Source organism: Artemia franciscana, chromosome 18 (genome assembly GCF_032884065.1).
Source record: "Artemia franciscana chromosome 18, ASM3288406v1, whole genome shotgun sequence".
NCBI lineage: Eukaryota > Metazoa > Arthropoda > Branchiopoda > Anostraca > Artemiidae > Artemia > Artemia franciscana.
Window position 1 is genome coordinate 8,796,922 of NC_088880.1, and position 27,024 is coordinate 8,823,945.

Here is a 27,024-nt window from a genome sequence, read left to right on the forward strand (position 1 = left end):
ATTAATATGCAAATTTCATTTTAATAATTTATGTGCGGAGAGCCAAACCCAAACATGCATTAATTCAAAAACGTTCAGAAATTAAATAAAAAAAAACTAATTTTTTTTGCTGAAAGTAAGGAGCGACATTAAAACTTAAAACGAACAGAAATTACTCCGTATATGAAATGGGTTGTCCCCTCCGCAATCCCTCGCTCTTTACGCTAAAGTTCGACTTTTTGCCACAATTCTATTTTTTAAAACAATTAAAAGCTTTAGCGTAAAGAGCGAGGGATTGCGGAGGGGACAACCCATTTCATATACGGAGTAATTTCTGTTCGTTTTAAGTTTTAATGTCGCTCCTTACTTTCAGCAAAAAAAAATAGTTTTTTTTTATTTAATTTCATACTGGATCTAAGGTCTCAACATCACTGCATTTTCTTACAGGTGACACAAAAGAAATAAAAATACATTCTCAACGTATTCCTACAAAACAACCGATGAAATACTCGTAATAGCAAGCCTCGTAGATCTCTAATAAATGTAAACCTTAGGATTCAAAGACATAAAGTCTCAAGTAGACGGGGCGAGTTAACAAGCAGGAAAGTCAGCGAGTAGTACCCGAGTACACAAACATTTCTCGCTTGCTCAATAGCTGACTGGCTGGCGTGTGGAAACCACGTGCCGTTGTTTGGCATTGAAAAATCTGCTAATCTTGAAAACAAGAGCTAAGAGCTCATATGGCACTTGCGACGACGCAAGAAGAGCCAAGAGATCATATGGTATGAGCTCTAACAAAATTCTAAGAATCATTAGATTGATTTAAAAGGAAAAATAAGAGGCTTAATGCCGGTCAGGATTTAAAATAAGAGCTCTGAGTCACGATGTCCTTCTAAATATCAAAATCCATTAAGATCCGATCACCCACTCGTAAGTTATAAATACCTAATTTTTTCTAATTTCTCCTCTCCCTTTAGCCCCCCAGATGGTCGAATCTGGGAAAACGACTTTATCAAGTCAAATTCTGCAGCTCCCTGACAGCCTACCAATTTTCATCGTCCTAGCACGTCCAGAAGCACCAAAATCACCAACCCACCGAACCCCTCCCCCCCCAAAGAGAGCAAATCCAGTACAGTTCTGTCAATCACGTATCAAGGACATTTGCTTATTCTATCCACCAAGCTTCATCCTGATTCCTCCACTCCAAGTGTTTTCCTAAATTTCCAGCTCCAACTCCCTCCGATGTCGAAGAATCTGGTCGGGATTTGAAACAAGAGCTCTGAGACATGAATTCCTTCTAAATATCAAATTTCATTAAAATCCGATCACCTATTTGTACCATAAAAATACCCCAATTTTCACGTTTTCCAAGAATTCCGGTTTCCCCCTCCAACTCCCCCAATATCACAGGATCTGGTCGGAATTTAAAACTAGAGCTTTAAAGCACAAGATCCTTCTAAATATCAAATTTCATTCAGATCTGGTCACCCTTTCGTAATTTACAAATATCTCAATTTTCAAAACTACCCCCCCCCCCCAACTCTACCAAAGAGAGCAGATATGGTCCGGTTATGTCAGTCACGTATCTTAGACAGGTTTCTATTCTTCCCATCCAGTTTCATCCTGATATCACCGCTATATATATTTTCTAAGATATACAGTCTCCCAACTGCCCCCCCCCACCAATTACGCTTGATCCGGTTGAGACTTAAAATAAGATATCTGAGTTACGTGGTCCTTCTAGACATGAAGTTTCATGAAGATCAGATCATTCCTTCGTAAGTTAAAAATACGTCATTTTTTCTAATTTTTCAGAATTACCCCCACCCCCCAATAGAGCGGATCGGTTCCAATTATGTAAATCACGTACCAAAGGCTTCCGCATATTTTTCCCACTTAGTTTCATCCCGATACCTCCAATCTAACCGTTTTCCATTTTTTTTAGGTTCCCCTACCCCAAACTCCCCCCAATGTCACTGGATCCGGTCGGGATTTAAAATAAGAGCTTTGAGATACAATATCCTTCTAAATATCAAATTTCATTGAGATCCAATCACCCATTCGTAAGTTAAAAATACCTTTTTTTATAGTTTTCAGAATTAACCCTCCCCCCAACTACCACGAAGAGAGCGGATTCGTTCCGGTTATGTCAGTCAAGTATCTAGGACTTGTGCTTATTTTTCCCACCAAGTTTCATCCCAATTCCTCCACTCTAAGTGTTTTCCAAGTTTTAGGTTCCCCCTCCCAACTCCCCCCAATGTCACCAGATCCGGTCGGGATTTAAAATAAGAGCTCTGAGACACGATATCCTTCTAAATATCAAACTTCATTGAGATCCGATCACCTGTTCGTAAGTAAAAATACATCATTTTTTCTAATTTTTCAGAATTGACCCCCCTCCAACTACCCCAAAGAAAGCGGATCCATCCCAGTTATGTCAATCATGTATCTAGGACTTGTGCTTATTTTTCCCCCAAGTTTCATCCCGATCCCTCCACTCTAAGTGTTTTCCAAGATTTTAGGGTTTCCCCCTCCCAGTTCCCCCAATGTCACCAGAACCTGTCGGGATTTAAAATAACAGCTTTGAGACATTATATCCTTCCAAACATCGAATTTCATTAAGATCTGATCAGCCGTTCGTAAGTTAAAATACTAAATTTTTTCTATTTTTTTCGAATTAACAGCCCCCCCCCAGATGGTCAAATCGGGAAAACGACTATTTCTAACTTAATCTGGTCCGGTCCCTGGTACGCCTGCCATATTTCATCGTCCTAGCTTACCTGGAAGTGCCGAAAGTAGCATAACCGGGACCGACAGAATTTGCGATTGCTATATGTCACTTGGTTAATACCAAGTGGCATAAAAACAAAGCAACCTGCGCAGTACCTCATGTGAGTACCCCTGGCTAGTATACAAGCCAATTCAAACAGAAGCCAGCAAGTGGTGTTGAAAGTCGCCGGCACTTCCACTTTTGACACGGCATTTTTAAAAGCAGCTAACGGAGAGAGAGCATCAAGTACACTGAACTAGTTTACGAGTTGCTAGCGAAAAGGCTGACTTGTAGCTTGTAAACTTGCTTCGTATTCTTCCGCCTTGAATAATTCTTATTTCAAAATGGGAAATCAGGCAAGAACCCAGAGAGGCAAAGGCCCTTGTGACCCAATCCTAACCGAGATACCAAACAATTAAAAAGGGTTTATAAATTGTTTGTAGGTATAAATCGCCTGATGTGTTCCAAATTTGGGCTTTCCAAGCCAAATCAAGGGTGAAAGCACAGGATGGTTGGCCCCCAGCCCCCATTACACTTCCTGGCTGAAGGGCCATGAAACGGAGATCAGCACCGCCGGTTTGGATCTTGAGGGCCTAGTGCCGTCTTTCTTGCATCCTTACCACTAAATCCCAGTGTGCATGCATATGAAAAATTAGTTGTCACAGGAAGACACATTTATCTCTAACAAACTCGGTTGCTACCCTACGAAACTGTTGCTTAAATAGTATCCGGGCTGATGATAAAATATCTTTCAAAATAGTTTATTCCTACTTCCAAAAAAAAAAAAAAAAATTGTTTTTCTTAGTTGTCTTAATTTAAAAGATGCGTATAAAACCATCGATAAGGACAGAAAGTGGACTTTTCCGTACTTCAGAGGTGAGACAAAAACGAGGCTTAAATTCCAGTTTCCAGTCACCATCATTCAAAGGCGCATCCAAGTTTTTGCTCGGGAGGGGGGGAGTATTACAAAAAAAGCTTTAAAAATTCATTAAAAAATGCATTTTTCTTATGTTTTACCCAAAAGCCAAATTTTTATTCTGTTCGTGATATTTTCTCTTGTTATAAAAAAGCTCAAAAAACTCAGCAAAAAATTTTATATGCATTTTTGTTATGTTTTACTAGTCGGACAGAAACATTTTTTTTTTTGGGGGGGGGGGTCAAACCCTAACCCTGGTATGCCGGTGTTTTTCTTAGTTGTCTTAGTTTAAAAAGATGCGTATAAATACCAACGATGAGGATAGAAAATGGACTTTTCCGTATTTCAGAGGCGAAACAAAAATGAGGCTTAAATTTCAGTCAAGGGCGTATTCAGGATTTTGTTCGGGGGGGGGGGTACAAAAAAGCTTTAAAAAAACAGGAAAAAAATTATATGCATTTTTGTTATGTTTTAGTAGTCGGAGAGAAACTTTTTAGGGGGGAGGGTCAAAAACTGAACCCCTCTCCCGTGGATACGCCTTTTCATCAGTACATCTATGTTAGCTTTACGTGAAGTTCAATTTCCATCAAAACAACAGATCAAATCAAGGTGTTACGATTAGATCTATTAATTCAAATCAAATTAAAAAAAATCAACTGAAAGTAAGGAGCATGTGAGGGGGGTAAAAAAAAGACAATTCTTTCGATTGATAACAAAATTCGGTATTTCAGAGTTTCGGTTACTATTGACCCGAGTAGCTCCTTTCCAGGTTTAACCAAAAAGAGACTTAAAATCCAGGCCTTTTGTAGGAAATACCTAGGGGCAATACAACGTCTCTTGCAAGTACTATTTTTGGCTCAAGTATTATTTTCCACTGGTGTGTGATAACGATTTGTTATAGCCAGCTATTTAAACCTGACTTAGTGAGTAATAAGGTTACAAGTCAGTCTTAACATCCAGTAAATAATTATACGTAATCACTTCATTACAAACGGTAATAGCTACCTTCTGGCAGAAAAGATGTCACCCAACGTTACGGATAGTAACGTTACTATCCACTTATATCTAAACTAATAGTAAAAAGGTAAATTGAGTTACATGCATTTTCTGGGTGACATTGTTCATGTTGAATGGATAATTAGTCCACTTGTCTAGATTTTGGGAATAGGCTCATTTCAAACCGGAAGACAAGTGGTATTTAAAAAAAAAATTATATAGTAGGCCTATATAGGCTATTTCTGACATCTTTCTTCTTTTCCATCTGATTCAATTCGACTGGCAACAGAGAAACAAAGTTTATTGTTAATTAAAGGTATTTTTTCGTTGTTTTAACGGGCTAATATTCTTATCAAAATATCAAAGAGTTTTTCAAAAGGCAGAAAAAGGTAGTTTTGAGACAGGAGCCATGGATGCCAATGGAGGTGGGGGTTTGAGAACATCAAGAAATACCTTTTTGCGGAGTTTTCATTTCAAAAATAGAAAAAAAAACTACTCCAGGTTTTGAATTTTTTTCATAACATTGAGATCAAATGAGCCCTCTTCGGATCTCCTATGATCGCTGCTTCGATACGATCACCCCAGGAAAAAAAAAAAACAAAAAACACGCATCTGTGATCTTTCTTCTGACAAACGAAATTCCACATTTTTGTACATAGGAGCTTGAAATGTCTACAGTGCGTTCTCTGGTACGCTAAATCTGATAGTGTCATTTACATTAAGATCACTTGATTTTCTGGGAGAGTTTCCCCCTTTTTCAAAAACCGGGCAGATTTTCTAAGGCTCCTAACTTATGATGTTTAACATTAAATTTGATGAATTTTATATATTCTACACAAGCATCAAAATTCGATTCTTTTGATGCATTTATTTTTACCAAGATTCTGTTTCTTAGTTTCAGTTACTATCGAGCTACATCGCTTCTTAATTACAGTTCGTTACCACGAACTGTCTGATATAGGATGAGGTACGGTCAAAGTAAACCGCTCATCTATTACTTTGGTTCTCTCCACACATGACTCATTGTCAACTTCACTGGACGAAGACACTCGTGAAGAGTATATCAACCCAGGCCAAAAGGGATTCTGAAACCTTTCCAGATAAGGACTTTAAGTCCTAAAAATGATGATAAACCTTTACTTTCCATCCGAAATGAATCAATTTAGTGGTTAGTGCTGGAAGGGTAGTGTCTTTAGATGAGTAGTCTTACCAAAAGATTATCAGCAATTTTATACGGAAACAAAATGTCAATTGAAAATAGTGTGCCAATTTTTTAATTTAGCTATTCTTATTTCTAGTTATAAGGACTTGATTACTGAAAGAGGTTTGATAAAAGTCTTGTTTAGAAACATTACCTTAGACAGAATAATAACAGCGTACTGCAACCTCAGCAGCTCACGCTATTTTTAAAGATACTAATAAAGAAAACGTGGAATTCTCAAGTTACAAAATTGGATATTTCTTTTTAAGAAAGGCTTTTTTAACGTTACTATTTCAGCCCCGTTTATTCTTACAGATCAACGTTACTTTTAACGAACGCTGTTTTGATATCTGGCAACTTTTATTAACTCTGAAAGTTATACTTTGATGTTTATTTTAAAGGCAAATTGAAACTTGCTGATTTTTTATACTAATCCAATTTCGCGGCTCATATGCTGCCGGTGAATGCGGGTTATTTTTGAAATCCCGCCACCCACGGAGAAAGAACTTTTGCCTAAAAGCTTAATAGCTTCGTTACTTTTGATCAGCCAAAAATTTGATAGATATACAACGCGTAAAATACGGCATCAAATGGAATCCTACTGCGACAAGACCCAAATTGTCTTTTAGGAGCATTGAATATTTGGCTTCCTTTTGACGAGACCCAGGGATGTTAATACAGGGGGGGATTCTTCCCACAAATTTGGAAAAATACCTTTCTTTTATGTTTTCAATAAATGAAAAAAATCATCCCCTCCCACCCAGAGATTTTGAGAAATACGTTTCTTTATGACTTGACTAAAATAAAAATAGGCAAAGCTCACTTTAAAGGAAATCACCTCGTCTACGCAATAAGGAAACAAATCCAAAAACCAAATTTTTGTACCCAAAAATGAAAGAAATCAAATTTTTTAGACAACAATAATGATAAAAGGTATAAATCCAAAATAGTAATATGAAGCCGTGAGGTCTAAAACCCTTGCAAATTATACATAATGTTAATTGATGACACTCAATACTTCGGTTTACCACCAATTTTGTAGAGTAAAAAATTAAGATGTCCACTGCGCAGACGTCTGCTATGAAAACGAGTAAATCAACATTTTATGGTTAGTTTTTTTTTTCAACTGCTGAATCGGTCATTACTCTGAAATCTATTTCAGCGACAAGAAAGTCATTCCTTTTTGAGATTTTTTGAAGCAAAAACACTTCATGGTTTAAACAGTATCTTTTACTAGAAAATAATTCGCCTGAAAATCATTGCAACCAGATAATAATGTAACCTAGATTTAAAAATATGCAAATCAAACGCACTATACAACATGCAACTACAGTGCCCAGTATTCCAACATATCATTATCCTTTCAGGCAACATTAATATTCCAATACCCGAAAAATAAGCCAGCAAAAGGTTTAAAACCTTATCAAAAATACTTACCGTTAGGCTGCGTGCTAAAGAACCCCCCCCCAAAAAAAAAAAAATCTTAAATTGGCACTAAGAAACTTTCCACAGCATACCCCCATTGTCTGAAACCAGGGATATAGGTAGACAAGGAGCGGGGCTTCGGCATGCCTAGTTAAGTGGGGGCTCCGGACATTGTGTAAAATTTGTGTCAGTACTGTGTGCCTTACAGCTTAGATACCAATACAGTTATGAAAACTTCTATCCTGCCCATGAGAAACTTTTGGTACAGAGCTGTGAATTTGACGCCTCCTCCAAGCTCGCGCTCCGACGCGTGGAATCATGAAAAAATTCAATATAACGGGATGCATCATATCATATTAAAAAGGATAAGTCAAAGAGAAAAATAGAAGTTATTTTCCTACACCACCATCTTAAAAGAGCTACTTTAATTACATTGGTTTATTCTGTGATGTATTTGACTACTAAACTTTGTCTCTTTGTCACAATTCGCTCCTTACTTTCAGTGAAAAAAAAACTTCTTTTTGTATTTAATTTCTGAACGTTTTTGAATTAATGTAGTTTTTGAATTTAGCTCACCGTACATGAATAATTAAAACGGAATTTGAATATTAATGTTGCTTTTGTTTAATGTTGCTTCTTACATTCAGTTGAACTAACTCATTTTGTATATAATTGCTGATCAATTTTCCAATAATGTCGGGAAATACAGCTCTCCTTCCTTGGAAAATTCCCTTCCTCCACGAAAAATTTATCCATGGAAAGATTCTCCCAATTAATTTAAATTAGGGATATTCGCGGAACTAATTTTGTAAGGCTTAGTAACAAAACGGCCAAAGAGGTCGAAACTATTTTTAGGAAAATGAGAGTCACAAGCTGGGCAATTCTCAAATGACTGAAAAGAATGAAAGAAAAAATCTTAAAAAGATAGACGTATTAATTTACACTCGTTTTAAGTTTTAAGGTTATTCCTTACTTTCATATGGAATTTTTTTTTTTTAATTTAATAACAACCAACAGCCAAATACATACAATATCTTTGGTTCACTATCACATTAGAATCATAGTTATGAAGCTGCTTAAGGTAAAATCAAATGCTAAGATTGGCTGGAAAACAACACAGGCAAATTATTGCTCATGTCGGCCATTACTTTACAAAATTTGAAATTTAGCATTAAGAACGAGGTAATAACGAGGATGCAAACTTCCTCATATACGCAATATGAGGGGGTTCGCCCCCTCGTCAATACCTTGCTCTATACTAAAGTTCAAATGTTGTTCCAATTCTTTAAGAATGTACCCTGAATCACAAAGGCCGTTTAATTAGACTAAATAACTCTTTTAAAATTACTAAAAATACTTTAGCGCAAACAGCGAGGTATTGACGAGGAGAGGAACCCCCTCATATACGTAATAATTTCTGTTTGTTTCAATTTTTAAGGTTAATCCTTACATTCAGTTGAAAAACCTCGTTGTTTATTTAGTTTCTGATCGCTTTTTAAATAATGCTGGAATATCCAGCACCCCTTTAAAGTTTTTTCCCCCATGAAAAATTCCTCCCATGTAACCCAATCTCCTCCCCCACCAGAAACCCCCTGAAAATGTATTTATACTTACTAATAACAAATACTATGTGTAGGCTAAACAATGAAAAAAGTTCATAACTTGCAGCCCTATCCCCGGGGACTGTAGTGGATTAAGTCGCCCTCAAAGATATAGTTATTAGATATTTCGACTATGCTAAACAAAATGGCTATATCAAAATATTAATCCAGTGACTTTGGGAACAAATAATAGTGGAGGGGGCTTAATTGCCCTCCATATTTTTTGGACATCTAAAAAGGGTACTAGAGCTTCTAATTTCAGTTTGAATGAGCTCTCTTGCGATATTCTAGGACCACTGGGTCGATACGTTCACCCCTGTGGAAAAGAAAACTAACAAATCAACACGCATCCGTGATCTTTCTTCTGGCAAAAATCAAACTCCACATTTGTGCAAATTGGAGCTTGAGACCTCTACAGTAGGTTTCTATTGTAAGTTAAATCTGATGGTGTGATTTTCATTAAGATTCCATGATTCTCAGGCTCGCAACTTTTGATGGGTATGACTAAACTTGATGAAACTTATATAATTATAATCAACATAAATCCGATTCTTTTGATGTATCTATTGGTATCAAAATTCTGTTTTTTTGAAGTTTTAGTTACTATTCAGCCGGGTCACTCCTTACTTACAGTTCGATACCGCGAACTGTTTGATTTATCACCTTATTCAGGTGAGAGGACATAATAGAGAAGGCTTTTCTGTTCAGGCAGGCATCAGGTATCAGGTATCCTTGGCACAGATCCTTCTTAGTATATAAATAAAACCTCGTCAGAACATTCAGCAAGTCATCATGCACGTAACGCATGATTTTCTTAGAAAAAGTGGGGGGGGGTAGTTTTAAGATGCTAATTTTATTTGATAATTAGAATAAGAAGGTAGAAATCATAAGAATAAGGATTTCAGAAGGCCGGATCCCGAGGCCCACCCTTTGCGGGCCATTTATATATTTTTATTTAATCTTATTTATAAATGAAAAGGCGGTATTATATAAAATTATTTAGGCACAGACACATTCTTTTTTTTTGGGGGGGGGGGGGGTAACCGAAAATTGCCAAATCAAACAACCAAATCAAATCAAATGAGATAATTAGAATAAGAAGGTAGAAATCATAAGAATAAGGATTTCAGAAGGCCGGATCCCGAGGCCCACCCTTTGTGGGCCATTTATACTTTTTTTTATTTAATCTCATTTATAAATGAAAAGGCGGTGTGATATAAAATTATTTAGGCGCACATTTTTTTTGGGGGGGGGGGTAACCGAAAATCACCAAATCAAACAATTCATGAGACATAAAAAAGGAAATTTCGCAGAAGGTTGTGGCAAGGGTTCACCCCTTTCACAATCGTTTAAACTGGGTGGTACATAGTTGGCCAAGCTCCGCGCGAAGACGAACGGCGTAGTAGAAGTTGTGTGGTGGAACAAATGGTGCTCCGGGATGATGAAAAGTGGGCTTCCCTTGGATCTAGATTCAGAAAATGACCCCCCCCCTTCCTACAATGCTTGGCCCCCTAGGCATGTACCTGCCTTATAAGTGGAAGAAAAACAGATTATACTTGCAGACAGATATACTTGCCCACTTTGCAGAGTTAAAGAGGATTATTTAGTGCACTGCTTAAGCCGGTGCCTGGGGCTCTCTGAGATAAGGGAAGGGATAGTTGGAAATAATAAGTTGATATTTCCAGATTTCTTAAATAGTACGTCGCCTCAGTTTATTTGTAGAGTAGTACAGTATTTCGAAATGTTGTTAAGTAAAACAAATAATTAGATAAATAAAAAGAAAACATATCAGTATAAAGAACATGTAATGTTTTATTTATGTCTTTTTCCGAGTGTTAAGCGTTCTTTTCAAGCACCTTTTTTCAAGTATTAAGTACTAGTATTAGGTTAATGCAGTGTTTCATTTAAGCGTTTTATGATGATCGCTGATCAAAGTTTATGTTATTTGTGTCTTTCGTTTATGTTATTGTACTGTGTGCATGGCTGTATATTTGGCTTTAAAATACACATATCTATCTATCTATAGCACACGTCTTTTCGATAATAATGCCCAGCAGTATTTGGATACGCAGAAAGTTATGCCTAAATGACACAAAGGTCAATGTGGCAGCAAATCAGAAGCGCCCTCTAATACTGTTTTGAATATCGAATTGAAAGTATTACAACATACTAATTACCTAATTAATTCTGCTCACGAAACCATGACAAGCCAACAAAGAAATCAAAGTTGACACCACAGAAAATGAATCGAAAGTTTCTTTTACAACCTATCGCTTCGATGCTCAAATAATTATTATTTTCGCTTTCATGGATGACAGGACTTGAAAACACTGACAAAATTGTCTTCAAAAAAGACTATTGTTTTATCAGATTCAGTTGAAATTCTAATAAATACAGAGAACGACAAATCGTGGGAGGTCATAATGACGGAATACTCGGAGAAAAGTGTCTTGATTAGATACCGATTCTCAAAAAGAGTTGCATCAGTCAGGATTTTATTGTCCTAAATTTACGCATTGAAGTGTGCTTTATTCCTATTGGTTTATTCTTTTGAAGTATTCTTAGATGACCACACTATTTCCTGAGGGTTGTCACTAAGGGAAGCCAAACAACACCACCTATATTACTCGGTGTTGCCAAGTAAAATTTTTGACCAATAAAAAGACCGAAAAACTAATTAATTTTTCTGTATGAAAATCTAAGATTGTAAACTCAATAAAATTTTGTCATTTACAGCATCTTTTTCTTTTTTACTGATTCTCTGTGGCTGCGTTTCAATTATATTACATAAATAAAAACAAATCTTTTCAACTAAAAGCAAGGAGCAACATTAAAACTTAAAAAAAGAAATTATTACGTATATAAGGGGGTCCACTCCCTAGTCCATACCTCGCTCTTTACACTAAAGTTTGAATTTTGATCTAATTCCTTAAGAATGACCACTGAATCACATAGGCGGTTTAATTACAAGAAATGGCTCTTTTGAAAGTACAAAAAAAACTTTAGCGTAGATGAAGAGCTAGGCATTAACTAGAGGGCAGGCCCCCTTATATATGTAATAATTCCTGTTATTTTTAAGCTTTCATAATTTCTGTTCGTTTTTAAGTTTCAATGTTTCTCTTTACTTTCAGTTGAAAAAAAACTTGTTTTTGTATTTAATTTCTGACAATTTTTTTAAATAGTGCTGGCAAATCCAGCGTCCCCTTCATAGAAAATTCCTTTTCCCCCTGAAAAATTCTTCCAAGTAAAGATCCTCTCATGTAACCCCCTTCTCCCAACCACCCATCAAAAAAAAATACCCCCGAAAACGTCTGTATGCTTCCAAGTTACCAATGCTATATGTAAATAATGGGCAAAGTTCATGCATGCAGCCCTTCCCTGGGGAATGTGGGAGATCAAGTCATACTCGAAGAAATGGTTATTTGATTTTTTGATCATGCTGAACAAAATGGCTATCAAAAAATTTCGTTAGGGTACCTTCGGGAAAAATGAGCGTTGGAGGGGGCCCATTTGCCCTCCAACTTTTTTGGTCATTTAAAAAGGACACTAGAGCTTTTAATTTCTGTTCGAGTGAGCCATCTCGTGACATTCTAGGACGCATTAACTAGCATTAATAATTAATTAGGCAAATGGCTCATTAACAAGGGAAATGTTCTCTGGTTCACAACTTTTATTGGTTAGACTAAACTTAATAAAACTTATATATTTGAAATCAACATAAAAATCCGATTCTTTTGATGTATATATTGGTATCAAAATTCCGTTTTTTAGAGTTTTGGTTACTATTGAGCCGGGTCGCTCGTTACTTACAGTTACCACGAACTGTTTGATAAACCAAGAATAAAAACATATTCATTGCCTCTGACATAATTAGTCTTAAAATTTCTTCCTGTCGTCAATATTTTAAGTTTTTTCTCTTTGTTTATTTACGTTTTTGTGGCCCATACCCGTATATACACACAGGTCATATCCTCATGTGTGTATGGGGGGATTTCAAAACACGAAAAGGATCGTTTTTAAAATGTAAGTTCTCATTTCAAACCGAGCCAATACTTTTTCGTCAACAGTATCGATCAGGGCGGATCTTCCTTCCCTATCTTTCTGCCTTGTGGACAGGTATAACTATTTAAAAGCAAAATTAAAAAAGTAATAATCTATAAAAATACCAATGCAACTAAAAGCAACACTACTTTACAGTTTGCAGAACATTTATAACTCTCTACTTCTCAATTTACGTTCTCTTCTTCTGAATATGCTACCCTTTCCCTTTCCTTCTCAGTTAAGCTAAGTTCTGGTAGAGGGCACTAACATTTGTCAAGCAAAAATGACCAAACGACATTATCATACGAAATCTCCAGGTATGTCTGATTGAAAGCGAATTTATTGGTCTTCCTTGAAAATTTCCCTATCTAAAAAAGGTTATGTCTTGATGCAAATCTAAAATAAGGGTGAATAAACAACAGGTTTTATTTATTTTAAAAATACATTTTCTGGGCTATGAAACGAATCAATTGACTCTAAAATTTACTGACAATGATGATAATTTATTTTTACTATCTTTACAAACATTAAAATTACTGCTATAGAGGAGTAAATAAAGAAAAAATAAGACACATAAACACAAACAAAAATACAACATAAGAAGTAAAAGAAAAATCATGTTCAAACGAAACTACACCTTTTAAAATTAGAGAATGAAAAATACTCTTAAGAATACGAATACGAAACTACAGCTGAAAAAATAGGGAATGAAAACGCCTCTGAAAAATACGAACACTACGGATGTAGTTCAAGCAGAAACGAACGAGAAATTCACCCATATGACTTCTTTTTCGATTGGGTGACAGGGACAGGCGGGAGGGCAATGTGACAAGGGCACCAATAAGCAAAATAAATAACGAGGAAGACCACACTGCCTTTCCATCACAAACACCAAAAACAAGAAGAACAATAGGGAATTTTTTAAGAAAGTGGGAAACAAATTAGAATGAATATTTCCTCTCGTAAGGAAATATCCTCTCGTAAGTTGTTTTTTTCTTATTTGTATTGCTGAGGACGGCCCTTGGACATAGGGCCGAAATATTCATTCTAATTTGTTTCCCACTTTCTTAAAAAATTCCCTATTGTTCTTCTTATTTTTGGTGTTTTTAATAAGCAAAATGTTGGGGGGGGGGGCAATGTGACAAGGACGCCAATAATTGGACAAACTGACAAATTTATTCTTTAAAAAAGAGTGAAAAACAAGGAATGAGTGCGCCATAAAGACAATCTTGGGGCGGCCCAGAGTCCCCCGGCCCCTGGATTCGCCAGTGCTAGGTGGACATAAAATCTGGCTCCAGAAGAGAAATTTGATTCTTGTCAGAAACGGCGTTAGGACAGAAACCCTTATTTTAGTATATAAAAGGCGGGAGCAAGTCTGGATTGAGCCTAAAGATGAATCAATTTATAATAGGTTGCATATAGCATGTCTCCGTGAGCTCATTCCGCTTTGTCCACGCCACCAGTACAGATTTTCTCCGTTCTCTTTTTTCAGTTAGTTGAAGAAGTTGACACAAAGGCAAAACCATTTTTTTGGGGTTCGACAATATCAATTTTGATCTATTTCCACCATTCTTATTAGACATGTAGTGGATGTTTACCCGCTCGTGGTATCAATTACCACTGCTATCATCATATTATCTGATATCTATTCGGAAATTAACTATATAAATGATCCCCAAAATCAAGGGGCGGAAAATTTCAAATAAATAATCTAACATCTAATGTTTACAGATGATACAGTGGTATCTGTTGAAGCTAAAACCCCTTCATTATTGATCGAGAATATAGCGTCTGAAATGAATTCAGTTATCCAGTGGTTTTCTTGTTATCGTTTACTCCCGAATTTGTCTAAGACAGAATTTATTGCTAAAGTTGGGATTGATGAATTAGTTGTTTCTGGGTATAGAATTAGAAGGGTTAACACAAAGATATTTGGGGATTATTCTTGATGAGCTTTTATCTTTCCGTAGTCAAAGTATCCTTTTCTTTTTTCAATAATTGAATTTCTTTATCATTCTTTAATAGAATCAAACCTTAGATATTGTACTATTATCTACCTAAATACATTTCCTAATCATTGTAAAACCCTCCAGACATTGCAAAATATAGCCGTAAGAATCCTTGGTACTTTCTTTCTTGATACTTTCTTAAGAAACAAAAACTTAATTTTCATTTCTTCATATATTAAACCTTAGCCAACTGAAGGATTTGCAATTATCGCTCAGGCATTATGATATTCAGTCTCTAGCAAGTTATTTTTATGAATCAATCACATATTCTTGTCACCCCCTTTCGCTCACTCACTTCTCCGTTGGCTCCTTTTGGAGCATATAGAATCCCCTCGGCAACTGTGAAAGAGATAAATTTTCAATAAGGGGGGCAGAGGGGGCACTTTCCCCGGGCATAGAAATTTTAGGGGCGCAAATTTCAATAAATGATCTAACATTCATAATCGCTTTTTAATTTTGGAAATACTATTTTTATTAAAATAGTGTCCAGGGATACTCATTTGAATAGTAATTTCCACCCCAAGCCCAGCTTTGGAAATGAACTTTACAAATGCCTGCCAAATTTAGAAATGAAACCAAAAGAAATTTTTCGCAAGAAATATTTGAGATTTGTCTGGTTCGAAACTAAGAGGACTACCTGGACTACCAAAACGTAAATGGAGGCAATACACAACATTGGACCTTGTGGCAAAGGTTGTCTCACATTAAAAGATTTATAATTTATTATTTTCAAAATTTGTAAAGATTTATAAAAAAAAATCAAAAATTTATAGCGCATCTTCATTGCCCCATTTGTTAGCTGTATCACCTTTTTGGAATGTTTTTAGTACGTCAGATAAAGAAGCTTGTCAGTCATTTTTTTTCGTTAGGCCTACGCTGAATTCCTACTGGGTGTACCTCTGTGGGCCAAAAATCGGCATACAGTTTCTATATATGGAGTTGTCGATCCATTTACTGTTGTCGGGAAGCGTAGATTACGCTTTGAACAGAATTTAGATGCTTCAAATAGTTTATTTAGTACCTTTTTATAATTTTTTTCTATTAAAGTTGTTTTTTGTTTCCTTCCCTTGTATGCTCCATTTTGCAACCATTGTGAGTTTACTGGGTTAATTCAGTTTCATTCATTTGTTCATTCATAAAGAAGAAACATCAGTTAGCAAAACTGAATACGAAAATTTTGTGTTCAAATCGATGCAACCATCACTCCTACCAACCCTGAAATCTACAGATTTTAGCGTATTTTACGATTGCCACGTAATTCGTTAAATGGACATCTCCAACTTATGCATTCATTTAAGAATCTGTAAACTACGGAATTTCAGATTCGTTTTGCAGGTATGCATACAGGGATTCCTTTCGAACATCGATATGCACAAAATAAGCCCCATGGAAAAATCGCAAAGGTCTTATGAGTTAAAAGGGGGATGGGAGGCCCCCTACATAAGTACCTGATTCTGTTTTTCAAACATCAGGTAATATGTTAAAGCATCTGTCTAAACCAATCCTTACCCTGCGGTTGTTAAAGATTTAAGCAAAAATCAAAAACTTCATTTATTTTTTACCCCCTAAAAATTTAAAAGCGACACTACGGAATAAAATCGATAATAAAGTAAAGAAAAACCGAAAACGACACACAGAAATAAATTAACAATTCATTTACAAAGAACACTATTACTGGATATTTTCCATCAAATAATCCTTTAACGATATAAACGTGATAGTTGGACACCCTACACTCACAAAAACAGTTGATTCCCTTTCCGAAACCGAGTACTTTTTTAGACAATGACAAAGCTGTCTCTATCGAAAAAGATCAAGCTTGAATTGAGACACACGAAAAACAATGCAGATGGCAAAATGGACGAAAAGTTCGGGGATGGGTGAATGTTTAATAAATTGGATCGAATAAATTGGAACGTATTTTATTATTTTCAAACAGTTTGTGGTAACGAATTGTAGTAAACTGAAACCTGCATTAATTCAAAAACGTTCAGAAATTATTCCATACATGAAAGGGGTTATTCCTTCCTCAACGCCCCACTCTTTACGCTGAAGTTTGACTCTTTCTCATAACTCTACCTTTTAAAACAGTAAAAAACTTTAGCGTAAAGAGCGGGGCGTTGAGGAGGGGACAACCCATTTCATATACGAAAAAATTTCTGTTCTTTTTAATTTTTAGTATTGCTCCTTACTTGCAGTAAAAAAAAATAGGTTTTTTTTTATATTTAACTTACAAAAGAAAACTGTCTGAAAGAAGAGTAGACTTACAGAATTAGAGATAAAATAGAAGTTTGAACAAAATGAACAAGAATAAGGTTCCAAAAGGTTATCACAATTCGTTTCTCTTTTTGGAAGAGAGGGAAACAAAAAACAAATGTAGTCCAGAGCGTAGTCCACGCCTATCCACCGTACACGTGTCTACCTCAAACAATAGATCAAATCATCTAAATCGTCACTTTCTCTTGCCTTCTTAAAATGAAGACAAAAATATATGATAATAAATTGTATCACCCAAACAAGACACGTAGCCAAAAGAACATATACACATCAAACTCATAATATCATGATTTTGGGAAATATTGAATAATTTTTTATGATTTCCATCATTTGGCGACCTTTGAAATAACTACGAAACTGAAAAGAAAAATTCGAATGAAAAAATAAATTAAAAGGTGAGTAAATTAGTTGAGCAAATTAAAAAACGGTTTGTAATAGCGTAAGTGAGCCAAAGCACCCAGAAATTCTAGAAAACGTCAACACTCACAAACACCTCTTTTTTTAAAATATCAATTTCATAGTTTTATCATTCCAAGGAAACTTGATGGTCACCGTGCTTGATGGTAAAGCCGTAACAAATGGAGACCTATACATCCTGTAACGTCCTGACTAGCATTTCCCCCACTATTTTTCTAAAAGGGACCTTTTAGATCTATCTTGAATGAACACTCTCTTAACTACAGGTATGGTCTACATATACTTGATTCTTATTTCGTTTAAAGTAAAGCTACTTTGTGGCATGTTAAATTTTGTGTTTATTGTTTTTATTATGGACAATGTTTATCACGCAACAATAATTCCAAAATTATAGTTAACATGATCGAACATGTCAAAACATGAACATACGGAGCTTATGCGTCACCAACCACAAAGATCTTACTAAGGTCCTTTGAATAATTTATTCCACTTATAGACGATGAAATAAAGTGTAACATCTAGGCTGCAGTTACTGAACTGGTTTTCTGGTACATAGTAAGCTTTATAGCTTACTAATTTGTTAATTAAAAAAAAAAAAAAACTAAATGAGTTTTATCGTCAAAGTGCCCCAGATTATTGTGCACCTGATCCCCCTCTCAATTGCTGGCTATGTAATTTTTTCCAGAAACTGAACGTTAATGACAAAATAGGTCATTGTTTTCATAAGTTAAGCATAAGTTTCCGCCATAAATTGATATAATAAATTTTTTCCATAAATTGAACTTTAATGACCCTCAAGTACCAGTGGCCCACTAAATGGAAAACTAACAAGAGGAATATTTCTCAGTTTCTAACTTATTTTAGAAAAAAATGGAGGACGAGCCCTTTGATTTTGGGCACGACTATATAGGCGTATTTTGAAATGTCTTGATTGACCGCTTGTGTCATAAGAGACTATTGTCTTGTACATCCTGTAAAAAAATGTCCTTTAATTCGATTGGTTTATTTTTGTGACGCATTTTTGTAAGCTAATCAAAGTATTTCCTTATTTCTGAAGGGAGAAATCCCAACGTTTTGAAACCTGATGAGTCTTGAAACCATATTAAACTGATAAATTGCATCAAATAATTTTTTTCACGTGACTAACGTATGTTATCCAATACCGGTTCTTTTGCATACAATCAGGGCAGTATAAAATTGTAATAAAATTACAATTAGGACAGTATAAAACGGAAGGTTTTGAGTCACATTACTTCATACAAGTGAATTCTCTGTTTTTCTTTGAGAAGATTACTTACGTTGTCTTGTCGCTACTATGCCTAAAGTTGGTATCTGATGATATCAAACTTCTGAAATAATTTCCAAAAGTCGTTTACCGAGCTGCGTTCAAAAGGAGGACCAACAGGATAATGTTCGGTTAAACCTCAATCCTAGTGAACTATACTACCCTCAAGGCCGTATACAGGGGGATTAGGGTATTTGACCCCTCCCCTGAAGTGTTTACCTGATTCGTAAAAACGTATCCAAAATGCATATAAACAAATCTTGATATTTTTAAAGTATTTTCAAATAGCCCCCCTCCCGAAAAAAAAACGGACATGACTTTGACTACACTACTGACCCTCCCTCTGAAAAGAGCTAAGCAAACGATTTTGCAATTACCTTAGAAGTTTGGAAATGTCAGTAGCGACCTTAAGGTATAACCACAACATACTGCATGGTCTTATGCTTTAGCTAGGCGACATTTTACCCTTCAATAACAACATTTTGTTTTAAATTTTATAGATATAATTTGAAGGCCGCAAGAAGAAGATGAATAATATCTCAGATTTAAATTATACTCTGAACAACAAGACGATACAAGATCAACACAATGGGTAACATTCAAACGGGTTTTGTAATAAAAGCCTCGTGATCGCAATATGATTCTTTAAGCATTCATTAACTTTGAAACTAATCTGCTCGGATGAAAAGGTAAGTGTTCTCCTTTTCTTACATTCATAGAGTAGAGCCATACCCAAATTTGTTTTGAAGGCCAGGTTGACAGAAACTTTCCCAAACATGACGCCCACAAAAAAACTTCACGAAATTTCGTATCTTTCACGGAAGCTACCTCGTTTTTGGCAAATAAATCTTTGGGTAATGTTTTCTTTTCAATACGGTCAAGTCAAGAAACTTACTGAAGGCTCATATCATTTACCAGTTTGTTAACAGTAGCTGTGCTTTCCAGGTTAAGGTTTTCCCTCCTATAAAGTCAGTTATGTACGATAAAAAGACCACTGGGCCTGTCGTTGCCCGCTAAATACCAGCTATTCCTTCAAATATCCATCTCGTTTTTCGAGCTCTGTTTCCCGCCCTTCCTCTATGCATTTGGTTTCTGGAAGGTATATTGTATATAAACCGCTGAACGATTTCAGAGTGTAAAGTTGTGTTAAGCTATGGTCGAAAGGCTACCTGTGCATAGGGGGTAAGAGGGCTGGGGAAAATTCTTCTTGAGATCTGCACAAAGAATCTTCTGGAACTATTTAAGAATAGTGACATTAAGATGTACTTTTTCTCATTCTAATATTCTTCCCCTGAAGCTGGGAGGTGGGAACGTGTAAGGAGATCTAATGCTAGTTTTTAGGTGTGTTTTGTGTATGTTCTTTCCTGCTTGTGCGTTTTTTCTTTACTTGAAACAAGAAGAAAATTCGTCTCTATTGAGCTTCTAGTAGATTTTGAGATAATTTTATCTTGTTTCTTATCTCATCAAAAGGTATTTTTAAACCACAATCTACGTTCTTCAATTTACAGGTAAACTGAACACGGAATCTTTACAGGGGGAACCCCCCTCCTTCACTTAAAACGAGAAAAATAAGAGCCTAAATATACAGTTTTTATGTACCCCTCGCCCCACCCCGTGGGGTTGATCCTGTGTGCAACCATGCTCAGCACTGAACCGCTACCAACCAATTTTAAGTCCTATATTCCATAGAGTAGGCCTATTGACTTTATTTGCCATATTGTAGCTTGGTCTCAGAAAATTTGAGTCGCTTCAATGAATAGATTTGAGAAGCCGCAAAATGTAAATTATCAATAGGAATTTCCGTGTTTTGACTTTGAATGGCAGCATTGCCAATGACCTCCTTCAGGACCGGATCCTGGATGCGCCACATGCACAAATGAACACCTTGCATTTAATTGTGTTCTGGAAAATAATGGGATATACAACCCCTTATTTCCTGGTATTAAATGAGTATCTTTCAATTGAAGCATAACAAGCCCAACTAAGCTACCAGAAAAGGAAATGAATATTCAACTAAAACAGGAGGAAATGACAGATGCAAAATTCACCCCTCAAATTCAGGTGTTTATTTTATGAGGTATCTCTACAACACATATGCTATATAAAACGGGTTTCGCAAAGTTTCTCATTTTGTTTGGTTAGGTAACTATGGGAAGAGTATACTGTTACCTGAACAGGAAGAGAAAAACGAAAGGAGAGACTTTCCTTGATATCATGCTTCAAGATAAACATATCTTGCAATGCAGCAGTAGCTGCAAGTTAGTAAAAAGAGGACCAGAACCCACAGTAACTGAAATTTGAAAAATATGCTTTGAAAAAAAACTACATACTGCAAAAAAAATTTCACACTGATTCAGGAATGGTAACTATTATTTCGGTTCGTCTTAAAATTGCAAAAGGAAATTTATGGTAATTTTGAAAAAAAATTTAAACCCCTCAAAAGTGGCATCAGATCACAATGAGAAGTTTACCATTGGGATCATCATGATAGAAAACATGGTATAGGAAAATTACAGTCCCCCCCCTTGAAAAAAAGGAAACTCATTTTTTGGCATCGGTAGCACTGATTTGTCTCCCTTTTTTTTTACAGGTCTAGCGGGTTATAAGAGCATCATATAGAGATACTTAATGGCTCATTCAACAACGATTTCTCATATCTACGCACGTTTTATAAATCCCGCCATCTCCCAAGTGCAACGAGGCATTAAAATGGCACTTCTTGTGCCTACGTTCTTCCTACAAATTCCACAATCTGCAAGTTCCATATGACACTAAAAGCGGCACTTTTGGTGTCAGGTCTCAAATGGAAAAGCTGGGGCTGTTGGGCTAGCAGAACTTTTAAGAGTTATGTTCAATGGCTCATTTGAAAGCTATTGCTCATTTCCACGTGCTTTTTTATTTACGAATTCTACCATTCGAAAGTGCGATTTAGCACTAAAACAACACTTTGGTCCCGCTTCTTAAGTGGAATGATGGCTACTAGACCATCATAGAGAGATGCTTCAGAGCTCATTCAAAAGGTATTTCTCATATGTGCGTGGTTTACATAGCTTCCGTCATCTGCAAGTTTCAAGGGGTGGGGCTAGCGGGCTACCAGAACATCGTAAATAGATTTTTGATAGCTCATATAAAAAATATTGCTCATATCTACGTTCTTCCTATAAATTCCACCATCTGCAGGTTCAATCAGCACTAAAAACGGCACTGTTGGTGCCATGTTTCAAGTGGAAAAGATGAGGCCAGTGGGCTACCAGAACTTTTCAGAGTCATGTTTAATGGCTCATTTGAAAATTCCAGGTCATATCTAAGTGATTTTTATCAATTCTGCCATTCGTAAGAGATATATAGCACTGAAAACAACACTTTTGGTGCCACTTCTTAAGTGGAAAAGCTCTGAAGTAAAAAACAGGCACTGTGGTAATAGCTATGCTCTAGAACCCTTAACTAGAGGTTTACAAGAGCCCCTCCCATACACTCTGCCTCCCAGCCCTCTTAGTACTGCAACAATAGCAGGCTACCACACCATCGTAGATAGATGTTTAATGGCTCAATTAAAAGTTATTGCTTAAATTTACTGGGATTTTACAAATTCTAGGGGAGACTGGGGTAATGGCGTTCACCTAAGGTAAAATGTGAATAAAAATTAGCATAAAAATAAAATTCAAACGAAATCATGTCAAATCGCTAACATAGTATATTTTACTTCTTGCATACTTAAATTGAGCCTTAATCAAGCTTACCTATTGGTATTATGAATGTTTTTGCAAAATCAGCTTTGACCGGTATTACCCCCTATCATAGGGTAATGGCAGTCGGTAATGTCATGTTCTACTAAATGGCTGTAAATTAAAAAAATATGAGAAATTTCAAAGACATAAACATATTAAACTGAAATCATTATATTTATATTGTTACATAATTCCATATTTAGGAAATTACAAAAATTAAATTGAAAGTATCGACATAATTAGAAGCCAATTACTTGAAAAAAAAAACTTCTTTCCATACTAAAAATGGCTTACAAAATTAAAGCGCCAATATATTTAGCTTATGAGCTTTAAGAACTTTACGTCAATTTCACTTTCTGGAGCACATGTCACATAAATACCCGTCAGGAATGTCCCATCCAGAACATTCTTGATGTGCCCATAATGCACAAGAAGTGCACCGATACCACATTTCTCCATCTTTCCCCGTGTCTTCGCAATAGAAACAGGTTTCTTTACCCATATTTGTCAAAAAAGCTCACTTTCTGATTCGTCTTCACAAATGTTTTCCTCATCAATCGAAGTGTCGGAGTCAGATTCAAAAAGTTTTCTGCTCATTTTCCTTTGCTTCACCTTTTGTATTTGTCTTTCAATAATAGCAGCCTTTTTCCCATTAAGTTCTTTTTTTACTCGCTTAGTTCTTTGGTTCTTTTCTTCTTTCCTTTTTAGTTTTTCCTTGATCATGTTTTCTTTTTCTTCTCGCTTTCTTTTTTTTTCTTGCAGCAGGATTTTCATCGGTGTTGAAGTCAAGATCTGAGAATGTTGCTTTTGTCTCGCTCCTTTTCTTGGTTCATCAGCCCAACTACTGCATCCAGGTAGAGGAGAAATCTCTTGTATAGACACATCAATTTGTGTGTTAGGCCGAATATGAACTTTTCCAAGTTGGGCAGAGGATTCTAAGTTTTGTTCAGTCATGACTTCGTATTGGTCTACTTCTGTGATGACCATTCAAGGAATCATCCACACAATCAGGCGTCAACTCTTGATTCTTCTGGAGGACGTCCTCTACCAAAAAATCCTCATCTGTGAAAACTCCTGGATTAAGAGGATGGATCCCAGTGTTTTTGAACCCACTTGTAGCTTTTGCAATCGTAGCAACTGGTGAATAGGCCTTATTGAATATCTCTGCTACATCGTAAGGGGTAATTTTCACTAAGTTCCTGGTTTTCATGAACAAATCACATTCTCTTTTGTAAGCAGCCTTCAAGGGTGAGTAAAATACCACATCCAGAGGCTGAAGCCTATGTGATGTATGGGGCGGCAGCGACACCATAACAATCCCTTTCTCCCTACAAATATCATAGGCTTCAGCTGAGCAATGAGTGGAATGGTTGTCAAGAATAAGAAGCATTTTGTTGTCATTACTAGCATGAGTAAACTGAGCAAAGTGCTTTAACCAAATAACGAACAGTTCTTCATTGATCCAGCCTGTCTTAGAGCATGAGTAAACAGACCCAGGTGGTCCGTTTTTTTCTAAGAGCGGGGACATACGAGATCAAGGAAAAATGAACATTGGTGGAGCATAAAGCCCTCCCGAACTCATTGCACACACAACTGTAATGTTTTTGCCCCTTTCCCAACTTGTTATAGAACCCACACGCTTTTGGCCCCGTTCTGCCAGTATTAGACCAGGATCCTGCACAGTGGTGATCCCTGTTTCATCTACGTTCCAATAATTGGTATCTTTAAACTTGTATTTATCCATAGCCTGTTCTAAATTTTGGAAGAAACGATTTACTTCCTCTTTGTTAAACCCCATGGCTCTACCGATGCTTGTGGCTTCGGGTTTGCGCACACTAATTTTGTTTCTGTCCATGAACCCGTACATCCAATCCAGGCCAGCCATTTTTGTTTCTTTATCGAATCTATGGCTTAACTGGTTTTTTTCTGCATATTCAAATGCAATTTTTCTTAATTTTAGTGCAGTGATACCGTAGAAAATCTTCGATAAAGTTTTTACATGGTCAGCTAGAGCTGCTTCGTGAGCAGGAGGGAAGACACACTTCCTGCCTAAGCTTGGATCAGAATCAATCTCACTCTTCATTCGTTCTTGCAACGTGCTGAATGGTATTTTGAACTGATCTGCAGCCTTTCGAATCGATAATCCTCTAGTAATGACTGTTTTTGCTTTCTTTAAGTCCTCTGCAGTCCATTTAGCTTTATCTGTTTTCCTTATGTATGTTCTGGGCATCTGAAACATAGAAAAAAAATTAAAAATATGGGCACTAATGGGGCAATACCGGTCGCGACTGCCATTACCCTAAGTGCGGTGACCACCATTACCCCAACCGCATGGTCATTATTTATCGGCTAAAAATAAAAATATCAGTGCTTAAAACTTAATAAAATGCTACATGGTACAACAATATGGCTTACCTTGTTATTGCGAGATAAGTCTCGTTTCGTGAAATGTAAACAGAAAGAGATGATAGTGGATTAAACTACTGTCTTTCTTATAAGGTGAAACGTCAAAACAGTCTTTCTTACGCAACAGACAAACTAAAACTGGCAAGATGGCGAGCGCTCCGCTAGCATTTCTCTAAACTAGTACCAATCGGTATGAATCTGCGTCATCGACTTGACGAGAAATCATAGTGACCGGCATTACCCATTGGCCGCCATTACCCCATTCTCCCCTACCATCTATTAGATTTCACAGATTTCAATATTTAACTAATTTCTTCAGAAACTTTGCAATGAACTCTTTGTCATGGTTGAAGTATTAGCTGCAACCTAAAAAAAGCGAACCATTGCCCATACTAACTAAACGTTAAAACGGTATTTTTTTTTTCTTCTTTCTTCCAGGCCTAGCAGGCTAGGTCATCGTAGAGAGATGCTTAAGAGCTCATTCAAAAGATATTTCGTGGTTTATATAAATTCCGTCATCTGCAAGTGTCATATGGTAATAAAGATGACACTTTTATGTCATCTCTCAAGGGGTGGGGCTAGCGGGCTACCCGAACATCGCAGATAGATTTTTGATAACTCATATAATAAATATTGCTCACATCTGCGTTCTTCTTATAAATTTCACCATCTGCAAGTTTCAAATGACACTAAAAACGGCACTTTTGGTGCCATGTCTCAAGTGGAAAAGATGAGGCTAGTGGGCTACCGGAACTCTTTAGATTCATGTTTAATGGCTCCTTTGAAAACTTTTGCTCATATCTACATGATTTTTATCAATTCTATCATTCGTAAGTGATATATAGCACTGAAAACAACACTTTTAGTGCCAATTCTTAATTAGAAAATCTTGGAAGCATAAAACGGTATCCTTGTAATAATTATGGACCAAAACCCTTAACTGGAGGTTTGCAAGAACACCTCCCGCATGTTCCTCTTCCAGGCCCCCTTAATAAGCTACGCAATTTAAGTCCTACAGACACCAATACATTAAATTGCATTATTAGAGGCTTGGTTCTGTTAGTACAGCGCTGGACTTCAAACTAGATTATCACGCGTTCTATACCAGCTTAGATTTTTTTTTTTTTTTCAATCATGGTTTGTCCCTTCTTATGTTTACTTTTCAGATAATCCACTATTTTTGCAAAAGTGATACACTCATTTTAAAATCCTATCCCAAGAAGGCTCGTTTTAAAGCTATTTCTGATGTCTACGTGCTTTTTATCAATTTTACTATCCATAAGTGCCATATAACACTAAAAACAGAACTTTTGGTGCCACTTCATAAGTAGGAGAGTTTGGAAGTATAAGACGGTACCAGTGCGATAATTATGGTCCAAGCCCCAAACTGGAGGTTTATAAGAGCCTCTCACGTATACTCCCCCTCCAGACCCTCTTAACAAGTTTCATAAATCGCCTAATCATCTTAAAAGTAAAAGATTATTGCGAAAACAAATTAACTAAAACTAAAAACTTTTCACCTAAAAATCTACCAAAAATTAATATTGAATGAGCAACAGTTCTGAAAAATTACCGCAGATTTGTTTTCAAAATAAAATTTTACAGTTAAAATATTTGAATTAATAAAGTGGGCTTTCTTACAGGTAACATTACATATGGAGCGAAGCGTATTAATACAAGAGCCCGGCGGGCAGCGGGGCGAGGTCTGTATTCTATATTCATTCAAAAAAGAGTGATAAAACTAAAAAAAAAAAGAAAAAAAAAAGAGGTTTATTCAACAATATAGAATTCAAATCTCACTCTGCAGCCTGCAGGGCTCATGGACTACTACACTTCACTCTATAGGTAATATTACCTGTAAGCAAGCCCACTTTATGCATTTTTAATTTGCCCCACGGAGGAGGAGGGTCAACCAGAAATGGACGCGCTTCTCAAATTAGCATTTATAAGTGTTCTAAACTGGCACATGGAAC

The 27,024-nt window shown here is 36.3% G+C and overlaps 1 protein-coding gene across 1 annotated transcript in view; it reads right to left on the minus strand.

Annotated features, from left to right (window-relative positions):
• The window catches only part of LOC136038570 (cadherin-23-like), a 155,744-nt gene that overhangs the window by 127,549 nt on the left and 1,171 nt on the right, over positions 1-27,024 (minus strand). The gene's annotated exons all lie outside the window — the stretch shown is intronic.